Genomic DNA, 13240 nt, shown 5'->3' with positions numbered 1-13240 from the left:
CTTCATTAGAGAGCAATTGATACATCCCAAACATGGAAAACTACCCATCTTTGGAGGTTTTAAAAATGTCTGTCGAGTTTTTACAGTAGTAGATTTAATGTCAGTTTTTACTAATCTATCTTTAAGATTAGTTGGACGTCTGTATGACATAAGAGGACTTACATCAAATTCTCCAATACCTCTATGTCCATCTCTGACTATCGACCAATATTTTCTAATAATGTTACCTATCTGAGGGCTTAAATCATTGTATGTTGACACAAATGGAATTCTTTCAAGATTCTTTTTTGTACGATTACCAAACAGGGCATCATGCCTTGTGTATTTTGGAATCCTGAACTTTTGTTTATTAACCACACTCTGTGGATAGCCCCTTGATAAAAAATTGCTGATCATGATGTCAAGAGCAGGGTCTAACTTTTCATCCTGATCAACAATTCGTCTTACTCGTAACATTTGACTAAATGGCAAAGAGTCAATAATTCTCCTAGGATGGCAACTATCGTATCGTAACAATGTATTACGATCAGTAGATTTTATGAATAGTTCTGTATGTAATCCATTATCTTGAACAATGACCCTAGTATCCAAGAATTGTATGGTTTCCCTCGAAAAAACCAACGTAAATTTGATCCCTGGAACTATACCGTCAAGGAAATGGTGAAAGTCTAATAATTGGGTTTCTGTACCCAGCCAAATGAGGAAAATATTGTCGATGTATCTCCACCACCTTAGCACTTTGCTGAAGTGGTGCAATACATAGACTGACACCTCCTCCATATTGGTGACAAAAATGTTGGCATAGGTGGGTGCAACGTTGGATCCCATTGCAGTTCCAACCTTTTGCATATAAAATGCATCCAAAAACCAAAAATAGTTGTTAGTCAATATCAATGTAAGCAATTTTATAATGAAATCTCTACTGTCAATAGATAAATTAGATTCAGATAGCATCTGTTTAACAGCTCCTATCGCCCTATCATGGTCTATTGAGGTGTATAAACTGATTATATCAAAAGCAGCAAGTATAGCGCCAGATGGTATATGTAATCCCTGAATTTTTTTCACAAAATCAGATGTATCCTGAATATAAGATCTTGCCCCTATAGCAAACTGTCTAAGTACCTTGTCCAGAAATATGGAGCTATTACTACAAATCTAATCTCTACCCGACACAATCGGTCGGCCAGGGGGGTCAGTCAGTGATTTGTGAATTTTAGGCAACAAATATAGTATTGGAGTAACTGGAGATTGTATAATCAAAACATTTTTTCATTTTGTATCTATTAACCCTTTGCTAAACCTATCTTCCAAGAGTGTAGCTATTTTGTTTCCTATATCCCACTTGGGATCATGTATCAATAATGTGTACGTTGCCCCATCATTTAGTTGCCTAAGAGCTTCCTTAATGTATTTTGGGGTATCCATAATCACGACCGCACCACCCTTATCAGCCGACTTGATGGTGAGGTCCTGATTCTGGATTAACCCCCTCAACGCTGACATCTCTGCATTGGTCATGTTTGGATGTCCAAGTTTTTCCGATTGCTGTTTAAACCTGAGTATCTCTATATCTTTCTTTATCAATTCTGTGAAGGCATCAATAGTGTGTGAAACTACAGGTGGATTGAAATCACTACCACTAGACAAGTTATATGCTTTTAAACATAATTCAGGAGTTGCATGTGGAGTAATAACCGGTGTATCTTGATGCATATCAAACAATACTTTGAGTTTTAATCTCCTAATAAATTGCATATTATCCATTTCTAGTTGAAACCAATCTATTTTCTGGCTGGGGCAAAAACCAAGTCCCTTACTTAACACCTGTAACTCAGTGGTATTCAAATTGTATGAAGATATATTTACCACTATTTCGTGTCCTTTTTCCTGGATATTGTGGGCTTCTGGCTCGATCCTTTGTTGAGCTTGGACAAAGCAAAAACGAACACCGCGCCACATGTGCGGATCAATATGCAATAAATGAGCAAAAATGCACATAAATGCTCACCTCAGAGGTTGCAAATTACTGGCTTGTAATTGCAAGTAGAAGCTGCTGCCAATCCTAAAGCAAAACTCCCATGGAGATGCCAATAAATAGTATGAAAATTGTAAAAAATGGGATAGCGGCGCTGCTTTGTGAATTGAATAATAATTTAATGAACAATAATACAAAGGATGCTACGCGTTTCGACGCCGGACTGGCGTCTTCATCAGGCATGTCACAAAGACGATAAATAAGCACATATATATATACACACACACACACACACACACACACACACACACACACACACAGAGTTGATGACAGCTTGATTGGGCCAATTCAGACCAGCCTCCTGGTCAAAAAACCGCCAAAACGGCAGGTCAGGGTTCAACAGCAGCACATTGATAAATAGTTTAAAACAACTTAATAAATAGAATAAATAGTCTCAAATAGGTGGCTAACATGATCTAAAAGGATGGACAGTTAATAAATAGAGAAATTGGGACAGTCAGAACCATAACGAGAGACAAGACTTTCATATCGTTCATACAATAAAAAAATAAATGTGTGCACAAAGGATTAATACATGATAACACTATATAATAACAGGGGTAAATGAGATATTGTGACAGAAACATACACCTAAACGGTGACATAGTACATGTAGAGGGAAACAACGGGCGTTGTCAAGGAGATCATAAATACTACGATAGCAGACAGGGTAAAAATACCAGTGGAACGCATGATGGACCGCAAAACGCGAATAAAATGCTCGAACAGCCGGAGAAATGGGGAGGTTTAGCCAAAGCAACAATACCTTATATTTGTATTTATACTTAAAATTTAAAAGACCGTTAATATATAGTTTTAAACACATAACGACCGCTAATAGCTACGGTGGCCGGGACGGTTCAAATAAAAAATGGAACGCACTATCTCCCAGCGCTGAACGAATGATACAAGGATGAGACATATAGGTGAGTGGAAACATACCATAATTAGTCAAATAATTGTACAGATAAGGGTGTCATAAGTAGATTAAGGTCTGCATGGTAACAGAATACACCGTATGGACTATGATAAAAATAAAATAGAATAATTTACCTGAAGGTGAGGCAACTGTTACATCAATAGATTAAAAAATGGATATAATGTCCCCAATTTATATATCCAAAAGTTTAAACTTTTGGATATATAAATTGGGGACATTATATCCCAATGGTCTCAATGACATTACAGAGTCTGCATTGGACTAATGGCACTATTTATTTGTTTATATATTTATTTGTTTATTTATCCATCTATTTATTAACCCCTTAATGACCGCCGATACGTCTTTTTACGGCGGTCATTAGTGGGCTTTATTCTAGAGAATAAAGTAAACAGAGCAGGGAGCCGTGAAATCTCCCTGCTCTCAGCTGCCAGAGGCAGCTGAGGGCTGGGGGCGTCCCTGCTCTGCCGGGTGAGATCGATATTAGTATCGATCTCACCCGTTTAACCCTTCAGATGCGGGGCACAATAGCGAGCACCGCATCTGAATGGTTTTGGAGAGAGGGAGGGAGCTCCCTCTCATCTCACTGACACCCGGCGATAAAATCGCCGAGTGTCTGTGTCTTCTATGGCAGCCGGGGGTCTAATAAAGACCCCCAGGTCTGCCTGGAGCGAATGCCTGCTAGATCATGCCGCAGGCATGACCTAGCAGATGCCTGTCCGTTTTAAACGGACAGGCAGTAATACACTGCAATACAAAAGTATTGCAGTGTATTATAATAGCGATCGGAGGATAGGGAAGTCCCCTAGTGGGACTAGTAAAAAAGTTTAATAAAGTTAATAAAAAAAAAAAAGTGAAACAAAAAAAATGAAAAACCCACTTTTTCCCCTTACAAAATGCTTTACTATTAAAAAAACTACAATAAAGCAAAAAAGTTACACATATTTGGTATCGCCGCGTCCGTAACGACCCCGACTATAAAGCTGTTACATTATTTAACCTGCACTGTGAACGCCGTAAAAAAGAAAATAAAAAACAATGGAAAAATTGCTGTTTTCTGTTAATCCTGACTTTAAAAAAATGTGATAAAAAGTGATCAAAAAGTCGCATCTACTCTCAAATGGTACCAATAAAAACTGCAAGTCGTCCCGCAAAAAACAAGACCTTATACAGCTATGCCGACGCAAAAATAAAAAAGTTACAGCTCTTCGAATGTGACAATGGAAAAATTTAAAAAATGGCTTGGACATTAGGGCCCAGAATGCAAGCAGGGGGAAGGGGTTAATTCTGTTCTATGTATTATGAGTGTTGTGAATATTATTATCACTAACAACATTATTTTCCCCCTTTCTTCCATATGTTTCATTTTGAAATGTCAATAATATATATATCTATTTTTGAATCTATTGATGTAACAGTTGCCTCACCTTCAGGTAAATTATTCTATTTTATTTTTATCATAGTCCATACGGTGTATTCTGTTACCATGCAGACCTTAATCTACTTATGACACCCTTATCTGTACAATTATTTGACTAATTATGGTATGTTTCCACTCACCTATATGTCTCATCCTTGTATCATTCGTTCAGCGCTGGGAGATAGTGCGTTCCATTTTTTATTTGAACTGTCCCGGCCACCGTAGCTATTAGCGGTCGTTATGACTATTCTTCCGATCTTCCTGACCTATTATCTATGTGTTTAAAACTATATATTAACGGTCTTTTAAATTTTAAGTATAAATACAAATATAAGTTATTGTTGCTTTGGCTAAACCTCCCCGTTTCTCCGGCTGTTCGAGCATTTTATTCGCGTTTTGCGGTCCATCATGCGTTCCACTGGTATTTTTACCCTGTCTGCTATCGTAGTATTTATGATCTCCTTGACAACGCCCATTGTTTCCCTCTACATGTACTATGTCACTGTTTATGTGTATGTTTCTGTCACAATATCTCATTTACCCCTGTTATTATATAGTGTTATCATGTATTAATCCTTTGTGCACACATTCATTTTTTATTGTATCAACGATATGAAAGTCTTGTCTCTCGTTATGGTTCTGACTGTCCCAATTTCTCTATTTATTAACTGTCCATCCTTTTAGATCATGTTAGCCACCTATTTGAGACTATTTATTCTATTTATTAAGTTGTTTTAAACTATTTATCAATGTGCTGCTGTTGAACCCTGACCTGCCGTTTTGGCGGTTTTTTGACCAGGAGGCTGGTCTGAATTGGCCCAATCAAGCTGTCATCAACCCTGTGTGTGTGTGTGTGTGTGTGTGTGTGTGTGTGTGTGTGTGTGTATATGTGCTTATTTATCGTCTTTGGGACATGCCTGATGAAGACGCCAGTCCGGCGTCGAAACGCGTAGCATCCTTTGTATTATTGTTCATTAAATTATTATTCAATTCACAAAGCAGCGCCGTTATCCCGTTTTTTACAATTTTCATACTACTTTGTTGAGCTTGGAGAACCTTGTTCTTCCTTCCTCTGTTACGCTTGCAGCCCCCTCTCCTAGTTGGTGCATTTCTGTATCCATGTTCCCTTCTGATTCTAAAAAATCAGCTTCCTTTTGTTGCTTGATATAGGTATCTTTGGATCTTTTTTGTTGTTGTTTGGAAGTAGAACTATAACCATCCTGAGTTGTCATCCAGGTATACACTTTTCCCATAGCATAAATTTCCAAATCTCTATGCCATTTGTTTCTCTTCATTTCCTCCGCTACTGCTTTAAATTTTGACAAATAAATTCGTTGTTTCTCAACAAATTTATCAAATTCCTCCTCAGATAAAGTGGCCTTTAGTGTGTTTTCCACATCCATTAATTTTGTATTATTGAGTAAATCCTTTTGTAAAAATTCCAGAGTGAGTAGAATAATATCCAGAGAAAATTTGTTTGAGATTTGTTCATATCTCAACCGAAAGTCGCTATCCTGTGAAAACATATTGGGTCTGGTTTGCGTCCGCATGCCTCTGGGTATATGTTGATTCCTATAATACTGTCCCAAGGTGGCCAGATGTAACTTCCAAACAACAACAAAAAAGATACAAAGATACCTATATCAAGCAACAAAAGGAAGCTGATTTTTTAGAATCAGAAGGGAACATGGATACAGAAATGCACCAACTAGGAGAGGGGGCTGCCAGCGTAACAGAGGAAGGAAGAACAAGGTTCTCCAAGCTCAACAAAGGATCGAGCCAGAAGCCTACAATATCCAGTAAAAAGGACACGAAATAGTGGTAAATATATCTTCATACAATTTGAATACCACTGAGTTACAGGTGTTGAGCAAGGGACTTGGTTTTTGTCCCAGCCAGAAAATGGATTGGTTTCAACTAGAAATGGATATTATGCAATTTATTAGGAGATTAAAACTCAAAGTATGGTTTGATATGCATCAAGATACACCGGTTATTACTCCACATGCAACTCCTGAATTATGTTTAAAAGCATATAACTTGTCTAATGGTAGTGATTTCAATCCACCTGTAGTTTCACACACTATTGATGCCTTCACAGAATTGATAAAGAAAGATATAGAGATACTCAGGTTTAAACAGCAATCGGAAAAACTTGGACATCCAAACATGACCAATGCAGAGATGTCAGCGTTGAGGGGGTTAATCCAGAATCAGGACCTCACCATCAAGTCAGCTGATAAGGGTGGTGCGCTCGTGATTATGGATACCCCAAAATACATTAAGGAAGCTCTTAGGCAACTAAATGATGGGGCAACGTACACATTATTGACACATGATCCCAAGTGGGATATAGCAAACAAAATAGCTACACTCTTGGAAGATAGGTTTAGCAAAGGGTTAATAGATACAAAATTTAAAAAAAATTTGATTATACAATCTCCAGAAACTCCAATACTATATTTGTTGCCTAAAATTCACAAATCACTGACTGACCCCCCTGGCCGACCGATTGTGTCGGGTAGAGATTAGATTTGTAGTAATATCTCCATATTTCTGGACAAGGTACTTAGACAGTTTGCTATAGGGCAAGATCTTATATTCAGGATACATCTGATTTTTTAAAAAAAATTCAGGGATTACATGTACCATCTGGCGCTATACTTGCTTCTTTTGATATAATCAGGTTATACACCTCAATAGACCATGATAGGGGGATAGGAGCTGTTAAACAGATGCTATCTGAATCTAATTTATCTATTGACAGTAGAGATTTCATTATAGAATTGCTTACATTGATATTGACTAACAACTATTTTTGGTTTTTGGATGCATTTTATATGCAAAAGGTTGGAACTGCAATGGGATCCAACGTTGCACCCACCTATGCCAACATTTTTGTCTCCAATATGGAGGAGGTGTCAGTCTATGTATCCCACCACTTCAGCAAAGTGCTGAGGTGGTGGAGATACATCGACGATATCTTTCTCATTTGGCTGGGTACAGAAACCCAATTATTAGACTTTCACCATTTCCTTGACGGTATAGTTCCAGGGATCAAATTTACATTGGTTTTTTTGAGGGAAACCATACAATTCTTGGATACTAGGGTCATTGTTCAAGATAATGGATTACATACAGAACTATATATAAAATCTACTGATCGTAATACATTGTTACGATACGATAGTTGCCATCCTAGGATAATTATTGACTCTTTGCCATTTAGTCAAATGTTACGAGTAAGACGAATTGTTGATCAGGATGAAAAGTTTGACCCTGCTCTTGACATCATGATCAGCAATTTTTTATCAAGGGGCTATCCACAGAGTGTGGTTAATAAACAAAAGTCCAGGTTTCAAAAATACACAAGGCATGATGCCCTGTTTGGTAATCGTACAAAAAAGAATCTTGAAAGAATTCCATTTGTGTCGACATACAATGATGATTTAAGCCCTCAGATAGGGAACATTATTAGAAAATATTGGTCGATAGTCAGAGATGGACATAGAGGTATTGGAGAATTTGATGTAAGTCCTCTTATGTCATACAGACGTCCAACTAATCTTAAAGATAGATTAGTAAAAACTGACATTAAATCTACTACTGTAAAAACTCGACAGACATTTTTAAAACCTCCAAAGATGGGTAGTTTTCCATGTTTGGGATGTATCAATTGCTCTCTAATGAAGAAAGGAGAGGAATTTATACATCCCCATACTAAATATAAATATAAAATTCGATATTTCTTAACTTGTAATACCGATTGGGTAGTTTATGTCCTTTGGTGTCCATGCAATTTATCATATGTGATATGAAGACACGCCTGAATAATCACAGGTATACAATTCGAAAGGGAAAACTGGATCTGCCTGTTTCAAAACATTTTGTGGAAAAAGGTCATAATGAACGTGATCTACGATTCATGATCCTGGACCATGTTCCATTGCCAAAACGAGGTGGTGATAGACTCATGATGCTAAAAAAACGTGAATTGCAATGGATTTTTAATTTGGACACAATGTAGATTTCCAAATATCCAGACATATGCTTTAATGATATATGTAAGGATTTATACATTATAATGGGGTTAGCTTGCCTTGTATTCCCCTTTAATTCTGCCATTTCTTTTTCTCACATAGGATGTGATATGATTGATAATAAATTTTAATATTTCGTCATTTTGTCATTTCTTGATACAGAATTGAAATATTAATAAATACAGGATGAGCCATCCACCATTCAAGATAATTGGACAATCCAGTATATATATATATATATATATATAATAACATTTGTTTTTTGTTTTTTATAATGAAATTGTCGGGTATCTACCGTTGACAGCAGTAGCCTTGTTCCTGAATAGAACGATAGTGTCGAGTAGTTGTGACTCCCATACTGACATCCCACTTGGTTATAAATATATGAAAAAATGTCCTTTATATGATATATAATAGACCGTTATGTTTGCTCAAGGTGGCTTCTGCACGGAGGAGGGGAATATATATACCTGTAGCTCTCATGGAGCTTGCTTGATGTACCACGATATACGTGGACAAGATGGCAATGACCCGGTCTTAATTATCGCTGGACTTGAATAAATGAAAAAAACAAATAAATTGTGGTTTTTGTCTCTATTGGAGGTTTGCGCACTTTGCGTATATAACACATAGTGTTTTGACAGAGTTGCCTAGGCACCGGCTCATGCTAAGCGAGCATTGGCTGAGTAACATGGATGCCATGACAACAGTTGATGCTTTGATTCCATTGGTTAGCGCTGCTGCCTCTGATAGATGCCTTTCAATTAGTCTGTGAATAGGGATATTATTCCCAATATGTGTCCAGGATTACGCGATTGGTGAGTGGCTCCTGTTTCCTCCTCCTTATGAATATTCATGAGCTTTTCTGACAGTTGACGATTTTTTAAGTTTTATATGATGTATTTTCACTGTGTACTTTATTTGATATATGTATGATATATGTATGTAACATATGCACAATTTGAATGTACTTTCAATGCCTTTTTTGTATGCTTTTTACAACTCTAATGTAATGATCACTAATGATGTATTCACAAGTGGAGGGTATAAAACCCTGATTGACACATATCACCATTGCTTGACAAAGGTCCTGCTGAGAGGACTGAAACGTAGCTATTTCTGTACATGGGTGAATAAACCACTATCTTTGGAACTACTTTTGGAGTGCTGCGTCTATTTCCTCGTTTGTGTATCCAATTCAGGACCGTGTGGATGACGGTCAAGGACGCATAGCACCGTGATACTTGAATTCTCTGAAGTGCTGCTTTTTCTACCATATATATATATATATATATATATATATATATATATAATTACCGTTCTCAAGCTTGAGAAAGGTTCCGGTTGAACCAAAACGTTGCTGTCTTGAGGTGAATAAATCCACCCTGTTTTCATCTACCTTGAAGTCCTGGTGCTGTTACTGCGTTCTATGGTTTCTCTCTATCTAAAGTGGGGAATTGAATCATCCTCTGGTGACGAGCACATGGCCTGATTTTCTGGATTTGTTGGAGTGCTGTGTTCATCTGTATCTGGACTATATATATATATATATATATATATATATATATATATATATATATATATATATACACCTTAAGCTCTATTCACATTTGTGTTATGATCTTTATTGCAGTAATTTTTTATGCGAGAATAGCACAGCCTGTATCGATATTCTGGTAATCAGAAATACTTGAACCCGGACAGAAACCTGACGACCCTATTATAATGCAATGGGTTCCATTACAATTTGTTGTTTTCCGGAATAGCTGTCATGGCTCCATTATCAACGGAAGCCATGATACTGGTATAAGTCTTAACTTTTCAATGCTGTTTTATCCATTCTTGTACAGTAGCTGATTTTATAATTCTGAAGGTTGACCAGTAAACCTGCAGAATTACTCCTCTCAAACATGTGACTGCTTGAGGATTATTTATTAACCTCTCCCACTGGACAGACTCACAACTGTGCAGGAGAACTGTCAGAAGACAGCCAGAAGTAAGCAATGATGCGGAAGGTGCTACTGTTGCCTTGAAGCACTGGGGTCCTGTCTTCTAATCCAATTAATGAGAACATCTGTATGTGGGTTTTTCTCTGGATTCTCCACACACAAAAACCATACTTATAGATGAACGGGCTACCTATGATATTGGCACAAGTGTGTTTATCATAGAAAAATTAGATTGATGTGAGTGACAACAATCTCTGAGCAGCGCTGCCGAATATGTTGACACTATATAAGCAACGGTAAATAATTTAATAAAATAGTGACCAATTGGGACAATGAGGTCCAACGTTGGATAATCCTGATATAGACGCTTTGTAGATATATCAAAATGAACCTTCACGATAAAGGAATTGTAAAGGAACAGGAAAAACATGGCTGCATTCTTCCAAAAATAGTGCCACACATGGGTTGTATCAGCTATTGCAGCTCAGCTCCATTAAAGTGAATGGGGCTGAGCTGCAATACCACATACAACCTATAGACAGGTATGCCGCTGTTTTTGGAAGAGAGCAGCCTTGTTTTTCTAATGCTGTATAATCCCTTTAAGGCTTAAATTTTTGCATGCAATTGTCCTCACATATACTTATAAGTAAAGGCACGTTAACATTTGCATTTGTCATAGAAAATTGTTTTCAGGATGTGTCTGTATAGCAATTTGATGTCTTTCTTTATGCAGATTTCACACTGATGTCCTTTGAGTGTATCAGAAACCAAAATTGGATCCTGCTGCGGTTAAATATAAATCCAAACCATATCTATCCCCAAAACAGGAAAGAATCTCTTTGACTTTCATATGTTTTATTTTAGTCTTGCTGTTCAGTTCAGTTTTCACATGTTCAAACCGCAGGATTTCCAAGTTAAAATGCTGTTGTGGGAGTTAGTCACAGATGCTTTTTTTGTTCATTTTTATTACTATTTATTATGCTATCATTATTTATTTTATTATTAAACACTTGTCTGATCTGAACTAGCCAAAATACTTTGTTGTTATCAGCTTCTATGGGAACAAAAATTAATAGTAGGTAATCCTTCCATATTTAAAAATATAAAAGGTTTACATTATATTATAATTTTTTTTATTTGCTTTATTTTCTGATTGTATTTTTTTATTCTTCTTTATTTTTTTTTAAGTGTGTGTATGGGCAGGAGGGGTGGAGTGGAGCAGCGATCTTGCCTTTGTCACTCTGAGCTGTGAACAGAGGCTTCAAAGATTTAATTTACAAGAAATCGTACTCAGAAATCACCCTAGTGAGTTATACAGAAAATTGTTGTGGGCATGCTCTGTGACATCTACAGAGGTGTCAGTCTTTACGGTGAGGTTCCAGAGCTATTCCCATCACACGTTGTCAATGGTGTGATATATGTGTGCTTTAATCCTGCTCTCTGAAGATAATGCTGATTCTGCCCCCAATGCACACAGCACTAGGGAACAAGAGTTTTCTACAAAATAAGAAGCGTTAGCTTATTGGGGATGCTTAGTGGCCAGTGTGAAAGCGGAAATATTTTTAAATAGAAATGTCAACTTCTAAAAAAACTCACCAGAAATGCTTAAAAATATGTTTAACATAAAAACTTGATTTAATCAATAAATAATTGTTTGATGATTCCCTTTAAGCTTGATATTATTCAATCAGGAAGTGTGCACAAAAATAAAGGTGACAAGTCTTCTTTAGGGTATGTTCAGATACAGCAGATGTTTTCCTGCAGTGAAATCCACATGTTACATGCCTATTTTGCCATACATTTGCAGTGGATTGTGCTGTGGATTTCACCTACTATGTTTTATTAATATTTTTTTTCTGTTACTTATATACCGCCAACATATTCCACAGCGCTGTACATAGACCGGTCCTCTTTTACTGTCCCCATCAGGGCTCACAATATAAATTCCCTACCAGTATGTTTTAGGGGTGTGGGAGGAAACCAGAGTGCCCGGAGGAAACCCACGCAAACACGGGGAGAACATACAAACTCCATGCAGATGTTGTCCTTGGCTGGATTTAAACCCAGGACCCCAGCACTGCAAGGCAAGGGCGCTAACCACTGAGCCACCATGCTGCCCCTGAGCCACGATGCTGCCCTTTGTACATTGTGAAAATCTGTGACAAAACCGCAAATTATTAGATATAAAACTTTGAATTTGAGGGCATGTTGCAAAGAGGATAAATCTGCTACATGTGAATGGTGATATTCCAATATTAACATAATATCTGAAAATTATAGTAACAAATCAGAAAATAATTTTTACAATAATGGGGTTATGTGAGGACCAAAAATTATTAGTAGTGTCCTCACTGCAGTATGTGAGTACACTCGCTAATATACATTCCGGTCCCCCATCGCGCTGATTCTGAGATTTGTATAGATTTTTATAGCGCTGCCGGGGAACCGGAAGTCTAGTTGCACAGACTTCTTTGATGACAATATGACTCTTTGTTATGTGACCGTCCCCGTTGAACTCTATGTACTCGCTGTACTACTGCTACTGCTTGTGCATAGAGTACAGCGGGGCCGGTCACATGACGAAAAGTCGTGTCGTAATCAAAGAAGGCTGCGTAACTAGACTTCCGGTCCATCACTGTAAAAATCTATGAAAATCTCATCACCAGTGTACTCACATACTGCAGTCAGTACACTGCTAATAATTTTAGATCCCCACATAACCACTTTAAAGGACGGGTGTCGCGAAAAAAATATTTTTTATATCAATTTGCTTTTAGTGTTTTATTAAAAAATGTTTTATTTATTTGTGTGTTTGTGTTTTACTTTTTTTTATTTTTGCACTTTTTCTTGTCT

This window comes from Rhinoderma darwinii, chromosome 3, assembly GCF_050947455.1.
Source record: "Rhinoderma darwinii isolate aRhiDar2 chromosome 3, aRhiDar2.hap1, whole genome shotgun sequence".
Classification (NCBI taxonomy): Eukaryota; Metazoa; Chordata; class Amphibia; order Anura; family Rhinodermatidae; genus Rhinoderma; species Rhinoderma darwinii.
The sequence above is the reverse complement of the archived record's forward strand: the minus strand, read 5'-3'. Positions refer to the sequence as shown.